Genomic DNA, 18,295 nt, shown 5'->3' with positions numbered 1-18,295 from the left:
ATTTTTACTTCCAAAATGTAGAACCTTGCATTTTCCCGTATTAAATCTTATTTTCCATTTACCTGCCCATACTTCTAATTTTTGCAGATCCCTTTGTAACGAAAGTTCATCCTGCTGTGACCTAATGACCTTACTTAACTTAGTATCATCTGCAAAAATAGAGATGTTGCTATTTAATCCTAGCTCCAAGTCATTTATAAAAATATTAAAAAGAATAGGGCCCAGCACTGATCCCTGGGGTACTCCACTGATTACCTTTGTCCAATCTGAGTATGATCCATTTACTACTACTCATTGCTCCCTATCTTTAATCCAGTTATTTATCCACAAACTAACATTTTCAGCTATTCCCAGTCCCTTAATTTTGTGCATTAATCTCTCATGTGGCACTGTATCAAACGCCTTTGCAAAATCTAAGTATATCACATCAACTGATTCCCCTAAATCTATATTTTTACTTACTCCCTCATAGAATCTAATTAGATTAGTTTGACATGATCTATTTCTCATGAAACCATGTTGATTAGAACTCATAATCTTGTTTACACGAATATGCTCATCAATATAATCCTTTATAATCCCCTCAAATATCTTCCCCACTATTGATGTCAGACTAACTGGTCTATAGCTTCCTGGATCATCCCTACTTCCCTTTTTGAAGAGTGGTACCACATCAGCTTTATGACAATCCTTGGGTACCATGCCTGAGGATAATGAGTCTTGAAAAATTAAGAGTAGATATTTGTCTATAACAGTGCTAAGTTCCCTTAACACCCTTGGGTGTATTCCATCTGGGCCTGGAGTTTTATTTACCTTAATATTATCCAATTTGTTCCTGATATCCTCTATGCATAACCCAATTAATGGTATGGGCTGGCATGTTCTATTTTGTTCCAAAGTATCATCCAATGGTTCCTCTCTTGTGTATACTGAAGAAAAAAACTGGTTTAGTATCTCAGCCTTCTCCCTGTCACTGTTAATCATGCAACCCTCCCCGCATTTTAATGTACCTATATTGTCTTTTTTAGATTTTTTGCTATTTATGTACTTAAAGAACCATTTAGGGTTAGATTTAGAATCCTTTGCAATTAATTTTTCATTTTCAATTTTAGCTAATTTGATTGCATTTTTGCATGCTTTGTTACATTCCTTATAAATATGGAATTTTGAGTCTGTACTATTTTCTTTGAATAATGTAAATGCCCTGCGTTTTTTACACATTTATATTCAGCCACATTGGCTTGGATTTTTTATTTTTATTTTTATAACCATATGGTATTTGTTGATATGTATATTTATTTAACCAAGTTTTAAATGTTATCCATTTATCCTCTGTATTTTTATTAGATAATACTTTGTCCCAATTTATGTTATTTAATGATATCCTTAAATCGTTGAATTTTGCTTTCTTGAAATTAAAAGTCTTGGTTAAACCTTTAAGACACTTCTTATGAAAAGAAATTTCAAATGTGACCATGTTATGATCACGGTTACCTAAATGTTCTTTGACTTCTATGTTTGATATTAAATCTGTATTATTTGATAGCACTAAATCCAATATAGAGTTACTCCTAGTTGGCTCCTCTATTAATTGTGACAAGAAGTTATCCCTGAGAACATTTATAAATCTATCCCCCTTAGCTGAATTACTAGTTTCATTGGCCCAGTTTATATCAGGGTAGTTAAAATCTCCCATAATTACAGCACTGTAATTAGCACCCTTACCTATTTGTATTAGTAGTTGAGTTTCATCCAGGTTACTAATGTTGGGGGCTTGTAGCATGTTCCTAGTAATATTTTTTTAGGATTTTTCCCCCCACTCTTTATTTCCACTCACAGGGTCTCTACATTGTTGCCTGTATCAGAAATATCTTCCCTTATTGTAGGTTTAAGGTTAGGTTTAATATACATGCAGATTCCTCCACCCCTTTTATTATTTCTGTCCCTCCTAAATAAAGTATACCCCTCTAAGTTAACTGCCCAGTTATGTGAATCATCCCACCAAGTTTCAGTTATACTGATAACATCATAGTCCTCTTCTGCAACTAAGAGCGACAGCTCCCCCATTTTACCTGTCATGCTTCTTGCATTTGTTGTCATACATTTCCTTGAGATATCAAAGGACTGACAGATTCACAGACTGATCTCTCTATATTGTGTTCTAACAGACCCTCCCCCCCCCCCTTTGCCTAGTTTAAAAGATTCTCTAAACTTGCTACTATCCTTTCCCCAACACACCTGCACCCATGTCATTCAGATGCAATCCATCCTTACTGTACAAATTGTACCCAAGTGAAAAGTCAGCCCAGTGCTCTAAGAAGTCAAACCCCTCATTTTTACACCATGTTTTTAACCATGAATTAACAGACCTTAGCTCCTTCTGCCTTACTGAATTAGCACATTGCACTGGTAATATCTCAGAAAATATTACTTTGGAGGTCCTTGCTTTATGCTTGCTACCTAACTCCCTGAAGTCATTTTTTAGGACTCTCCATCTCCTGCTGATTCCTTCATTAGTACCAATATGCACCATGACTGCAGGATCAGACCCATATCCCTCTAACAATCTATCAATACGCTCCACAATATGCCTAACACGAGCCCCTGGAAGACAGCAAACTTTTCTATTTAAAGGGTCTGGATGACAAATTACCCCTATCAACCGTCCTAATAATAGAGTCTCCTACCACCAACATCTGTCTCAGGCCCTGACTTGTATGCCCCTCTACCATGTCTGAAGAACTGCCCACCATAGTATGCTGCTCTTCCACAACTAAAGGACTGTTCAATATACTAGGTAACATAGCCCTCTCTGACACTGCCACCCCTGAACTGATATCCCCAACATCTTCACTTAATCTGGCAAATCTGTTGGGGTGTACCAGCTCAGAACTGGCCTGTCTCTTCCGCTTACCTTTACCTCGCCCTCTAACTGTGACCCAGCTACATCCTGGAGTCTCCTCATCTGAATCCTCCCCATTCCCACTGCTAGAACCAATAACAATTAGCTCAGTCCTATCCATTTCCCTTTCAAGTGTCTGAATTTCATGCAGTGTTGCAATTCGTTCCTCCAGAACTCCAATATGAGTTTCTAAAGAGACAATATGCTCACATTTACCACAAACATATAACCCCTGAAGTGGCTGCTCCAGTGATGCAAACATTTGGCATGCTGCACACTGAATAAGATTCTCACACATTCTTGCTAAAATATTTAACTTAAAAGTATACAATAATTATATTTCCCTTACTCCAAACCCTTGTTTGCCTAACTACCTTGGTTAGATAACTATTATACTAAAACAGACAATCTTACTTTAACAGAGAATCAATGCAGCAACCCTGAAAGAGCAAGCTCCAAGAGTAAATGTGCTAAATTTATAGCCTAGCTAGGCCCAAACAGCTGAATAAAATCACACCCCTAATTACCCACACAGGAAACAAGAAAAAATAAATAAATAAAAAAAATGGATAGATACAAACCAACAGACAGTTATTTTTTTTAATAAACAGTAGACACATTGAGATTTTATTTATATATATATATATATATATATATATATATATATATATATATATATATATATAAAATTAAACTACTTTGCAACATGTTTTTATTATTTATTTTGCCCCATTTTCATGTAATTTAGCTCTGAAAATTGAGCAATTTCTAATACTCAGAAATTGAAATGCACTCTGCTGACTAGATATACTAGATATCTGTCCCTAATTGGCTTGAACTGATAACAAATGTAAATAAATGCATTTTATACTAAATTTATAATCCTTGTTGTCTACTGACTAGGGATGTGCATTCTGCTGTTTCATTAGCTGCTGAATGCAGAAGGCAGCCGCTTGAGGCATTCAGCTCTTTTTGGAGTCAGATTTCTTCTTGTGAAAGTGCAACAAACTAAGATCTGGAATTGCAACAGAGATGCACTCATGTCCAAAATGAGTTGCTTAAAGGACCACTCAATGCAGGCTGATTGACACCCCCTGCTGAGATAACATGCTACTTCGCAAAGAATCAAGGTGGATCTATGAACTGGGGACCCTCAGCCCCAGGGGTCTTAATACCCACACAGGATGGCAATGTTATCTATGAACTTTGAGGTCCAGGCTATATGAACTTTGATGTCCATCTTATTGAGAGCCCATGATCCATTAGCCCTTAGTCTCCATTTTGTTCTATTTCTTTTTCAACTTGATTTTCATATTTATTATTTTTGTTTTTCTATATCTCAGTACCCACTGGGTGGCTGATCTTGTCTTATTCAGTACTGGCCTTTTTTCTGCTTCTACTTCTTTCTCTTTCTCCTTTCTTCTTTCTTCGTCCTTTTCATTTTTTTTTTATTTCTTTTTTGGTTTTTTAGTATATTTGAGTGGGTGCAGATATGTATGTACTTTTGTGTGGATGTGCATGTGCGTATTTATGTTGTTCAATCTATTTCTTGCATTCTATTTTATTCTATTTTATTTTATTTTAGTTTTATTTTTATTATCTTTTTTATATTTATATCTATATTTTATATTTATTTCATTTTTATTTTTATCTTTTGTTATATTTATGTTTAGTTTTATTATTTATTTTTTTATTTTCATTTTTACTTTATTTAGTTTTATTTTTTTACGTATTTTATTTTATTTTTGTTTCTTTTATTTTCTTTTTTCTTATTTTTTTATATTTTTTTATATTTTTATTTTTATTTTTATTTTTAATTTTATTTTTATTTCTTTTTATTTTATTTATCTTGAGTTCTCCTGATTTCATACAGTTCTCGACCCAGAGTACAGATGACCGATCTAAGAGCACAATATAACTGTAGACAATGCTGATTTCTCAGTCCTATATTGCCCTTATGTAATATACATAGGTGGTTCTCTCATCATCATGTTGTTATTTTCTTGTCCATTATATGGACGAATTAATTTTAACTTTATTGTATTTTTTGTATTTTATGTCTCACTTTGTTGACACCCCGTGTTGCTCTTTAGTTTGGGTGGTCTGCCTCACACTAAAACCTATAATCAGCGCCATACTTATTGATAGATAGTTGCCAAGCTTGCGGTGCCCTCACAAGGCGCCGACAGTGATACACATCTCACTTTTTTGCTATTTTCTATTATGGATATAGAATAGCTAATATGTTGTTTTATACATATATGTTTACCTTTTTTTGGTTTAACATGATTTAATTGATTTTATTATTATACACTTTTACATTTTTTGTTTGTAGTTTATTTTTTTAGGGAGTTATGAGTCTGTATGTAGGGACCTTAAAAATAAAAAATAAAAATAGATATGGATCACATTTTTTTGCTATTAGGACAAAAAACAAACACTTACTAGTAATGTTACATTAATATAGTCATGTTCGTCACTGTCGGTTAATGTGTGTGATTTAAGATAGATATCGCTTGTCATTTGCAGATGAGTGATAAGGGTATGATCCTATTAGGTGAGCACATTTTTAAGTTGACATATAGATACAGGCAGTATCTATCGATGTTTTGTCACGCCCACGGGGGTGTGGACGTACCGCTGATAGGTTAGTTTTCGTCATCTTTTTTGATAACCATGTTTGTCACTGTCGGTTAATGTGAGTGATTTAAGAGAGATATCACTTGTCATCTACAGATGAGTGATAAGGGTATGATCCTATTAGGTGAGCACATTTTTAAGCTGACATATAGATACAGGCAGTATCTACCGATGTTTTGTCACGCCCACGGGGGTGTGGACACACCGCTGATAGGTTAGTTTTCGTCATTTTTTTGACAGCACTAGGTTCGCTGTGGTATTCCTTAGGTGTCTAAGGGGGTAACACTAACATTAACTCTGTATGAAATCAGCTATATTACTTGATCTCATGCTGTGTAACTAAGGGCGGTCCCAGTGCTGTATTTGTCTATGACTGACAAACAGCGATCGGTTTTTCCCTTGTTGCTATATATAAACAGGCATCGCCAGTGACAGGTGGGCGTAACTGGAAAGCATATAGCTATGACGCATCGGACACTGAGTGTCATATGGCCGATGATTGGTGCTATTATGATTCCCATAAGTTAGATGATTGCCCATTGGTGGAATTACGATCTCTATGGCTGGGACTACAACGATTGGTTAGATTGCGATCCCCTTATTTCTGTTCCCTTTTCTCACTTTGTTTACAATTTTAAAGCTATTTAGCTGCCTTGTGTATATGGTTGGACTGAGATTATTCCCCCCATTCTATTAGCAACACGGGGTCTTATGTTTTAATTCACTAGTTACACTTGTTTTGTATTATTGCATTATTGATTACTATTGGTCACTGGGTAAGATAGGTTATGTAATCTTGACCATGATTGGTCACACTCGTGGGGAGGGTAATTTTGGAGCCTATTTAAGGCCTGTTTTTTCACATTGTTAACTTGTCAGAGGAAGGGACTGTTACTGTCCCGAAACGTCACTCGTTTGAATTAAAGTCTTTTGTCACAGTTGGAACCGTTCAGTGAGTGCTTCTTTACTACATTTTATCTACTATCTCACAGCACCCTGACAAGCTGCAGAAGTTGGTGAGAGTGCACTTACACCATCGCTTGAAATATATATATATATATATATATATATATATATATATATATATAAAATGAAACTACTTTGCAACATGTTTTTATTATTTATTTTGCCCCATTTTCATGTAATTTAGCTCTGAAAATTGAGCAATTTCTAATACTCAGAAATTGAAATGCACTCTGCTGACTAGATATACTAGATATCTGTCCCTAATTGGCTTGAACTGATAACAAATGTAAATAAATGCATTTTATACTAAATTTATAATCCTTGTTGTCTACTGACTAGGGATGTGCATTCTGCTGTTTCATTAGCTGCTGAATGCAGAAGGCAGCCGCTTGAGGCATTCAGCTCTTTTTGGAGTCAGATTTCTTCTTGTGAAAGTGCAACAAACTAAGATCTGGAATTGCAACAGAGATGCACTCATGTCCAAAATGAGTTGCTTAAAGGACCACTCAATGCAGGCTGATTGACACCCCCTGCTAGCGGACGATTGGCCACGAATCTGCAGGGGGCGGCATTGCACCAGCAGTTCACAAGAACTGCTGGTACAATGATAAATGCCGACAGCCTATGCTGTCGGCATTTATCGATGTGCAGCGGACATGAGACGCTACATTGTATCATGTCCGCTCGCACTATGATAATATACCCCCTACTCTCAATTTCAAATAAGCAGTAGATTTTTTTTGTGACAAATTTATTTTTTCTCCCATTTTCCAGGCCCCTTGTATCATGTCACAGACATCAGCCAATCACAGACTAGTATACGTATACCCTGTGAGATTGTGCACATGCTCAGTAGAAGCTTGTTCCCCAGGAAGTGTGAATATAAAAATTGTGCAAAATTTGACAATGGAAGTAAACTGGAAAATGTTGTAAAACTGCATGATCTGTCTGAATCATAAACATTTATATTTTGAGGTATATTTATTAATGTGCGAGCGGACATGATACGATGTAGCGTATCATGTCCGCTGCATATCGATAAATGCTGACAGCATACGCCGTCGGAATTTATCATTGCACCAGCAGTTCTTGTGAATTGCTGGTGCAATGCCGCCCCCTGCAGATTCGCAGCCAATCGGTAGGGGGTGTCAATCAATCCAATCGTATAGGATCGGGTTGATTTCTGTCTACGGCCTCAGAGCAGGTGGACAAGTTATGGAGCAGCGGTCTTTAGACTGCTGCTTCTTAACTTTTGTTTCCTGGCGAGCCATACAGAGCTTGATAAATTGGCCCCTTTGACTTGAGTGTTCCTTTAAAACGGATGTAAAGTGCAGCAATCAAACTTGTTGCACACTCTTCTCCTAGAAAGTAAGTTTGTTCTCAAAAACAGAAATATGCTGTATGATACTCAAATGCACCTACCACATCTCTGCTAACGTCCTCTTCAAATAAGCATCAGGAACTGAAGATTTAATCCAGCAGGTTTTTGAAGGCTAGGCAGAGGTTGTTTTTCTAATCCGTTAGATGGGTTACTTCCTAAAAAGAAATATACATGCATTAAATGTTGAAGTATGAGTGAGTAGATAAACTGAATGTATGTCTGTTCTATAATATAAATCATAACTTAAAGGGACATTAAATACTACGGGCCAAATTACAAGCAGAGCGCAAATGTTTGTGTGCAAGCGATAAGGGGTTTATCGCAGGGGTTTGCAGTTGTCGGGTTTTAGCGCAGTCACTATTTACGCTAGAATGATCACCATGCGGGATATTTATCAAAGGTCTGGAGGACCTGATCCAACAGTGCGGATCAGGTCCGCCAGACCTCGCTTAATGCGGAGAGCAATACGCTCTCCGCATTCAGCATTGCACCAGCAGCTCTTGTTAGCTGCAGGTGCAATGCCCCCCCTGCAGATTCACGGCCAATCAGCCTATCGGGTTGATTTTCGGCGATGTGTGTTTAGAGCGGGCAGACAAGTTATGGAGCAGCGGTCTTTAGACCGCTGCTTCATAACTGCTGTTTCTGGCAAGCCTGCAGGCTCGGCAGAAACACAGGCCCTCAAGCTCCGTCCGGAGCTTGATAAATGGGTCCCCATGACTAAAGAGCTCTGGTTAAAGGGACATAATACTCATATGCTAAATCACTTGAAACTGATGCAGTATAACTGTAAAAAGCTGACAGGAAAATGTCACCTGAGCATCTCTATGTAAAAAGGAAGATATTTTACCTCACAATCTCCTCAGCTCAGCAGAGTAAGTTCTGTGTAAAAAGTTATACTCAGCTGCTTCCAGTTGCAGGTAAAAATAAAAAAAAATAAAAAAAATGAACAGCAGCCAATCAGCATCAGCAGTGCTGAGGTCATGAACTCTTACTGTGATCTCATGAGATTTGACTTAACTCTCATGAGATTTCATAGTAAGCTTCCTTTACCTGATTGGTGAAATAATATGAGAGTGCACGATGCTCATCCCTTCAGATGTCCCAGGACAGACACACTAAAATGCTGCTTCAAAAATCCTTTACAATGGGAGGTGGCTACTGAGGAACTTTTGATGTAAAATATCTTTCTTTTTTACATAGAGATGTTCAGGAGATATTTTCTAGACAGCTTTTTACAGCTATGCTGCATCAGTTGCAAGTGTTTAAACATTTGGGTATTATGGCCCTTTAAATATTTTGCAAAACTAATAAAAGTGTCACAAAACACATCAAAAATACATTACAAAGTATAGTTACACTCATAGGGGGGTAGTTATCAAGCCGTCTACTTTACCTGCCTTCGCCGGTTCAATACGCCTACCTAAGCTCGCCTACCATCGCCGCCGCGGACCTGCAAAATTTCGCCTAAGTTATCAAAAAAGCTGTCAAAAAGCCGCGCACCAAGTACGGGGCAATGAGCAGCGGATTGTGAGAGTTATCACTCATCCGATCTCGCTGCTCTTCGGCTTTTTGACAGCTTTATTGATACACCTGTCACTAAGCACCCACACTAACTACACTGTTCTACCCCCTATACCGGCGCCCCCGCAACTAAATAAAGTTATTAACCCCTAAACCACCGCTCCTAGACCCCACCGCAACTCTTATAAATGTATTAACCCCTAAACCGCCGCCGCCACCTACATTATACCTAGTAACCCCTATTCTGCCCCCCCCTATACCGCCACCCTCTATAATAAAGTTATTAACCCCTATCCTGCGTATCCCGGACCCCGCCACAACTAAATAGTTTAACCCCTAAACCGCCGCTCCCGGAACCCGCCGCAACCTATATTAAACTTATTAACCCCTAATCTGCCCCCCTACACTGTCGCCACCTATAATAAATTTATTAACCCCTATCCTGCCCCCCCTACACCGCCGCCACTGTAATAAAATTATTAACCCCTAAACCTAAGTCTAACCCTAACCCTAACACCCCCCAACTTAAATATTAATTAAATAAATCTAAATAATATTTATCTTATTAACTAAGTTAATCCTATTTAAAACTAAATACTTATCTTTAAAATAAACCCTAATATAGCTACAATATAAATAATAATTATATTGTAGCTATTTTAGGATTTATTTTTATTTTACAGGCAACTTTCAATTTATTTTAACTAGGTACAATAGCTATTAAATAGTTATTAACTATTTAAAAGCTACCTAGTTAAAATAAAGAGAAATTAACCTGTAAAATAAAAACTAACCTAAGTTACAATTACACCTAACACTACACTATACTTTAATAAATTATTCCTATTTAAAACTAAATACTTACCTGTAAAATAAACCCTAAGATAGCTACAATATAATTAATAATTACATTGTAGCTATTTTAGGATTTATATTTATTTTACAGGTAACTTTGTATTTATTTTAGCTAGTTAGAATAGTTATTAAATAGCTATTAACTATTTAATAACTACCTAGCTAAAAGAAATACAAAATTACCTGTAAAATAAATCCTAACCTAAGTTACAATTAAACCTAACAGTCATGATACAATCATGTGGAGTAGTTGATGCCTGGATTGGCTGCTCAGCAGAGGTGGTATTGTCTCAGCCTGGAAGTGAACTGCTGTTCTGTGTGTGTTGAATTTGTATTCAGAGAAGCTGTGGGCTGAGCCCCCTCCTTAGCCTAGTGATGTGTGTAAAGGAATGCAGAACGCTCCTCCCCTTGGAGACTAATAGTGGGGCTAAGACTTGTTTTTATTGGCCAGCCTCGTTGTAAATTATAACCCGGGCGTTGTCTTTGACAAGACAAAGAGAATCAGATTCAAGTATGCAAGAGACAGACTTTTTAGGCAGAACTGCCTTGGTACCAAGAGACTAACATCAGATGGCAGCTCTCCACATACCTAAAGGAATTTGATAATAAGTAAGGTATTTTGTAATTCTTTTCAGGTCCAATTTTGTTTTTAAAGAACTGTAGCTTTGCATTTGTATGTTTATTTTGAGTGTCTTTATCATTTTTGCACTGTGTAACCTGTGTTGATATTTTTTTTTATTAAACACATAGAAAATCTAATTCTGTATTTGGACTCTAATATCTGAATTCACACTCCTGTTGAGACAAGGTTAAAGGCACGTTACCAAGGTGTTAAATAGTGTGAATTTTTAGGGGTTCCCCAGAACTCCCCTTTAATTTAAAAGTTTTGGTGGTGCCAGCAGAGAAATTGTTAGAGTAGTGTGGGTCGGATTTGGTTAATGTGGTGTCTCTTTTAAAGGTCCTGTTGCAGAGTTGCAAGGATTAGGGAACCAGAGCTGTGTGCCATTAACCCCTTCATACCCACACCCCTCTATTGTGATGCTGAGAAGGCGTGATTCGTCACACTAACACTACACTATCATTAAATTAATTAAATAAATTACCTACAAATAACTATAATTAAATACAATTAAATAAACTAACTAAAGTACAAAAAAAAAAGCTAAGTTACAAAAAATAAAAAAAATAAGTTAAACATTTAAAAAATATTACAACAATTTTAAGCTACGTATACCTAATCTAAGCCCCCTAATAAAAAATAACAAAGCCCCCCAAAATAAAAAAAATGCCCTACCCTATTCTGAATTAAAAAGTTACCAGCTCTTTTACCTTACCAGCCCTTAAAAGGGCCCTTTGCGGGGCATGCCCCAAAGAATTCTACTCTTTTGCCTGTAAAAGAAAAATACAACCCCCCCAACATTAAAACCCACCACCCACATACCCCTAATCTAACCCAAACCCCCTTAAATAAACCTAACACTACCCCCCAGAAGATCATCCCACCTTGAGTCGTCTTCAGCCAGCCAACCACCGATGGAATCGAAGAGGAGATCCGGAGCAGCAGAAGTCATCATCTTTTACAGGCAAAAGAGCAGAATTCTTTGGGGCATGCCCCGCAAAAGGCCCTTTAAAGGGCTGGTAAGGTAAAAGAGCTGGTAACTTTTTAATTTAGAATAGGGTAGGGCATTTTTTTATTTTGGGGGGCTTTGTTATTTTATTAGGGGGCTTAGATTAGGTGTAAGCAGCTTAAAATTGTTGTAATATTTTTTAAATGTTTGTAAACTTATTTTTTTATTTTTTGTAACTTAGCTTTTTTTATTTTTTGTACTTTAGTTAGTTTATTTAATTGTATTTAATTGTAGTTATTTGTAGGTAATTTATTTAATTAATTTAATGATAGTGTAGTGTTAGGTTTAATTGTAACTTAGGTTAGGATTTATTTTACAGGTAATTTTGTATTTCTTTTAGCTAGATAGTTATTAAATAGTTAATAACTATTTAATAACTATTCTAACTAGCTGAAATAAATACAAAGTTACCTGTAAAATAAATATAAATCCTAAAATAGCTACAATGTAATTATTAATTACATTGTAGCTATCTTAGGGTTTATTTTATAGGTAAGTATTTAGTTTTAAATAGGAATAATTTATTAAAGTATACTGTAGTGTTAGGTGTAATTGTAACTTAGGTTAGTTTTTATTTTACAGGTTAATTTCTCTTTATTTTAACTAGGTAGCTATTAAATAGTTAATAACTATTTAAGAACTATTCTAACTAGCTAAAATAAATACAAAGTTACCTGTAAAATAAATATAAATCCTAAAATAGCTACAATGTCATTATTAATTATATTGTAGCTATCTTAGGGTTTATTTTATAGGTAAGTATTTAGTTTTAAATAGGAATAATTTATTAAAGTTTAGTGTAGTGTTAGGTGTAATTGTAACTTAGGTTAGTTTTTATTTTACAGGTAGCTGTTAAATAGTTAATAACTATTTAATAACTATTGTACCTAGTTAAATAAATTGAAAGTTGCCTGTAAAATAAAAATAAATCCTAAGATAGCTACAATATAATTATTATTTATATTGTAGCTATATTAGGGTTTATTTTAAAGGTAAGTATTTAGTTTTAAATAGGATTAACTTACCGCTAGATTTAGAGTTCTGCGGCCAAAGGGGTGCGTTAGCGGCGTGGTGAAGACAAGGTAGGGAGATCTTCAGGGGCTTAGTTTTAGGTTTATTTAAGGGGGGTTTGGGTTAGATTAGGGGTATGTGGGTGGTGGGTTGTAATGTTGGGGGGGTATTGTATGTTTTTTTTCCAGGCAAAAGAGCTGAATTCTTTGGGGCATGCACCACAAAAGGCCCTTTTAAGGGCTGGTAAGGTAAAAGAGCTTTTCTATTTTTATTTTAGAATAGGGTAGGGCATTTTTTATTTTGGGGGGCTTTGAGTAGGTGTAATTAGCTTAAAATTGTTGTAATATTTTTATGTTTGTAAATATTTTTTTATTTTTTGTAACAGTTCTTTTTTTATTTTTTGTAACTTAGTTCTTTTTTTATTTTTTGTACTTTAGTTAGTGTATTTATTTGTATTTAATTTATTTATTGATAGTGTAGTGTTAGGTTTAATTGTAGATAATTGTAGTTAATTTATTTAATTAATTTATTGATAGTGTAGTGTTAGGTTTAATTGTAACTTAGGTTAGGATTTATTTTACAGGTAATTTTGTAATTATTTTAACTAGGTAGCTATTAAATAGTTAATAACTATTTAATAGCTATTGTACCTTGTTAAAATAAATACAAAGTTGCCTGTAAAATATAAATCCTAAAATAGCTACAATATAATTATAATTTATATTATAGCTATTTAGGGTTTATTTTACAGGTAAGTATTTAGCTTTAAAAAGGACTAATTTATTTAATAAGAGTTAATTTATTTTGTTAGATAATAATTATATTTATCTTAGGGGCATGTTAGTGTTAGGGTTAGGCTTCAGGGGTTAATAAATTTATTATAGTAGCGGCGAGGTCCGGTCGGCAGATTAGGGGTTAATACTTGAAGTTAGGTGTCGGTAATGTTAGGGAGGGCAGATATAGGGGGTTAATACTATTTATTATAGGGTTAGTGAGGTGGGAGTGAGGCGGATTAGGGGTTAATAACTTTATTATAGTAGCGGTGAGGTCCGGTCTGCAGATTAGGGGTTAATAAATATTATGTAGGTGTCGGCGATGTTAGGGGCAGCAGATTAGGGGAACATAGGGATAACGTAGGTTGCGGTGGTGTGCGGTCGGCAGATTAGGGGTTAAAAAAAATTATTAGAGTGGCGGCGATGTGGGGGGGGCCTCGGTTTAGGGGTACATAGGTAGTTTATGGGTGTTAGTGTACTTTAGAGCACAGTAGTTAAGAGCTTTATGAACCGGCATTAGCCCAGAAAGCTCTTAACTCCTGGCTTTTCTCTGCGACTGGAGTCTTGTCATTAGAGTTCTAACGCTCACTTCAGCCAAGACTATAAAATACTGGCGTTAGAAAGATCCCATTGAAAAGATAGGATACGCAAATGGCGTAGGGGGATCTGCGGTATGGAAAAGTCGAGGCTGGAAAGTGAGCGTTAGACCCTTTCCTGACTGACTCTAAATACCAGCGGTAGCCCAAAACCAGCGTTAGGAGCCCCTAACGCTGGTTTTGACGGCTAACGCCAAACTCTAAATCTAGGCGTTAGTTAATTAGAGAAATATTATTTAGATTTATTTAATTAATATTTAAGTTAGGGGGGTGTTAGGGTTAGACTTCGGTTTAGGGGTTAATAATTTTATTACAGTGGCAGCGGTGTAGGGGGGGGCAGGATAGGGGTTAATAAATTTATTATAGGTGACAACGGTGTAGGGGGGCAGATTAGGGGTTAATAAGTTTAATATAGGTTGCGGTGGGGTCCGGGAGTGGCGGTTTAGGGGTTAAACTATTTATTTAGTTGCGGCGAGGTCCAGGATCCGCAGGATAGGGGTTAATAACTTTATTATAGGTAGCGACAGTATAGGGGGGGTGGAAGGATAGGCGTTAATAGGTATAATGTAGGTGGCGGTGGGCTCCGGGAGCGGCGGTTTAGGGGTTAACATATTTATTATAGTGGCGGTGGGCTCCAGGAGCAGCGGTTTAGGGGGTAATACATTTATTTAGTTGCGGCAGTGTAGGGGGGACAGATTAGGGGTGTTTAGACTCGGGGTACATGTTAGGGTGTTAGGTGTAGACAGCTCCCATAGAAATCAATGGGATGTCTGGCAGCAGCGAACATGAACTTTCGCTATGGTCAGACTCCCATTGATTCCTATGGGATCCGCTGCCTCCAGGGCGGCGGTTTGAAAACCAGGTACGCTGGGCTGGAAAAGTGCCGAGCGTACCTGCTAGTTTTTTGATAACTAGCAAAAGTAGTCAGATTGTGCCGCACTTGTGTGCGGAACATCTGGAGTGACGTAAGAAACGATCTGTGTCGGACTGAGTCCGGCGGATCAAAGCTTACTACGTCACTAAATTCTACTTTTGCCGGTATCTAGGGCTTGATAACTCGCCACAAATACGCTGCGGAATTCCAGCGTATTTGAGGTTCACGGCTTGATAACTAGGGGCCATAATAACACTGTATAATAACAATTATTTTAAAACAATATTGCACACGAAAGACAGACATTTATACACATATAATTAAATATTTAGACACATAAGACATATATATATATATATATATATATATATATATACTCCTTTCAACAGCTTACAACCATCAATGCCAACTGCCTGGGTGCAAAAATAACTGCCAATATTCACTCAAACAAATGCACTCACTTCAAACAAATGCACTCACAGGACTTCTTAACAGGAATAAGAGTGATAAAGTTTTAATGAAACGTTTTTGGGTATAAGCTACCCTTCATCAGTATAACATACAGTGAGAAATAGCACACAATATATAAGCCAACAAACCAATACATAATTATTGCAAACACACTCCAACCTGTGTACAAGATGAAAAAAGCGCCAAAGTAATGAGCTGGAACGCACTCCTGCGTTCCACTAACTCGTGTAACCGGAAGGACAGTGACATCATTTCCGGTATCGCCGTAACTATCCGGCTTCAGTAACAAAAAAAACGGACACATCAAATCTCTTCTAAAATGTGAGTCAAACATAATACAGTGCAAATACCTAAATTACATTCGGCTAGATTTAGAGTTTGGCGTTAGCCGTCAAAACCAGCGTTAGAGACTCCTAACGCTGGTTTTGGGCTACCGCTGGTATTTAGAGTCGTGTAGGTAAGGGTCTAACGCTCACTTTCCAGCCGCGACTTTTCCATACCGCAGATCCCCCTACGCCATTTGCGTATCCTATCTTTTCAATGGGATCTTTCTAACGCCGGTATTTAGAGTCTTGGCTGAAGTGAGCGTTAGAAATCTAACGACAAAACTCCAGCCGCAGAGAAAAGCCAGGAGTTAAGAGCTTTCTGGGCTAACGCCGGTTCATAAAGCTCTTAACTACTGTGCTCTAAAGTACACTAACACCCATAAACTACCTATGTACCCCTAAACTGAGGCCCCCCCCCACATCGCCGCCACTCTATTAATTTTTTTTAACCCCTAATCTGCCGACCGCACACCGCCGCCACCTACGTTATACTTATGTACCCTTAATATGCTGCCTTCTAACACCGCCGACCCCTATATTATATTTATTAACCCCTAATCTGCCGCCCCCAACGTCGCTGCTACCTTACCTACAATTATTAACCCCTAATCTGCCGACCGGACCTCACCGCTACTCTATTAAATTTATTAACCCCTAAAGCTAAGTCTAACACTAACACCCCCCTAAGTTAAATATAATTTTTATCTAACGAAATAAATTAACTCTTATTAAATAAAGTAATCCTAATTAAAGCTAAATACTTACCTGTAAAATAAACCCTAATATAGCTACAATATAAATTATAATTATATTGTAGCTATTTTAAGATTAATATTTATTTTAAAGGTAACTTTGTATTTATTTTAACCAGGTACAATAGCTATTAAATAGTTAATAACTATTTAATAGCTACCTAGTTAAAATAATTACAAAATTACCTTTAAAATAAATCCTAACCTAAGTTACAATTAAACCTAACACTACACTATCAATAAATTAATTAAAATACCTACAATTATCTACAATTAAACCTAACACTACACTATCAATACATTAATTACATAAAATACCTACAAATAAATAAACTAACTAAAGTACAAAAAATAAAAAAAGAACTAAGTTACAAAAAATAATAAAATAATTTACAAACATTAGAAAAATATTACAACAATTTTAAGCTAATCACACCTACTCTAAGCCCCCTAATAAAATAACAAAGCCCCCCAAAATAAAAAAATGCCCTACCCTATTCTAAAATACAAATAGAAAAGCTCTTTTACCTTACCAGCCCTTAAAAGGGCCTTTTGCGGGGCATGCCCCAAAGAATTCAGCTCTTTTGCCTGAAAAAAACAACATACAATACCCCCCCCCAACATTACAACCCACCACCCACATACCCCTAATCTAACCCAAACCCCCCCATGAAGTCTTGATCCAAGCGGGGGCTGAAGACATCCATCATCCGGCTGAAGAGGTCCATCATCGGGCTGAAGTCTTCTATCAAGCGGCATCTTCAATCTTCTTTCTTCCGGAGCCATCTTCTTCCAGCCGACGCGCCGACGCGGATCCATCCTCTTCTACCGACGCCAATCAGATTGAACTTGAATCTGATTGGCTGATTCCATCAGCCAATCAGAATTTTCCTACCTTAATTCCGATTGGCTGATAGAATCCTATCAGCCAATCGGAATTCGAGGGACGCCATCTTGGATGACGTCCCTTAAAGGAACCGTCATTCGTCGGGAAGTCGTCGGCCAGGATGGATGTTCCGCGTCGGTGGGATGAAGATGGAGCCGGAAGAAAGAAGATTGAAGATGCTGCTTGATAGAAGACTTCAGCCGGATCATGGACCTATTCAGCTCCCGCTTGGATCAAGACTTCAGCCGGATCATGGACCTCTTCAGGCCCCGCTTGGGCCAAGACTTCAGCCGGATCATGGACATCTTCAGCCCCTGCTTGGGCAAAGACTTCAGCTGGATCATGAACATCTTCAGCCCCCGCTTGGGCTTGGATGAAGACTTCGGAGCCTGGACGGATCGGTGATACCTGGCGTGGTGAAGACAAGGTAGGGAGATCTTCAGGGGCTTAGTGTTAGGTTTATTTAAGGGGGGTTTGGGTTAGATTAGGGGTATGTGGGTGGTGGGTTGTAATGTTGGGGGGTATTGTATGTTTTTTTTACAGGCAAAAGAGCAGAATTCTTTGGGGCATGCCCCGCAAAAGGCCCTTTTAAGGGCTGGTAAGGTAAAAGAGCTTTTCAATTTTAATTTTAGAATAGGGTAGGGCATTTTTTATTTTGGGGTGCTTTGTTATTTTATTAGGGGGCTTAGAGTAGGTGTAATTAGCTTAAAATT

General features: G+C 37.1%; 1 protein-coding gene across 1 annotated transcript in view; it reads right to left on the bottom strand.

Annotated features, from left to right (window-relative positions):
• Positions 1 to 18,295, bottom strand: part of LOC128642832 (discoidin domain-containing receptor 2-like) — a 1,143,904-nt gene that overhangs the window by 865,265 nt on the left and 260,344 nt on the right. Inside the window, exon 2 of the mRNA XM_053695673.1 lies at positions 7,931 to 8,044. The gene's annotated coding sequence lies outside the window, so the exon portion shown is untranslated. The remainder of the gene's footprint in view (positions 1 to 7,930; positions 8,045 to 18,295) is intronic.

Source organism: Bombina bombina, chromosome 12, assembly GCF_027579735.1.
Source record: "Bombina bombina isolate aBomBom1 chromosome 12, aBomBom1.pri, whole genome shotgun sequence".
NCBI classification, from domain to species: domain Eukaryota; kingdom Metazoa; phylum Chordata; class Amphibia; order Anura; family Bombinatoridae; genus Bombina; species Bombina bombina.
Note: the sequence above shows the minus strand (reverse complement) of the source record. Positions and strands in the feature narration are given on the sequence as shown.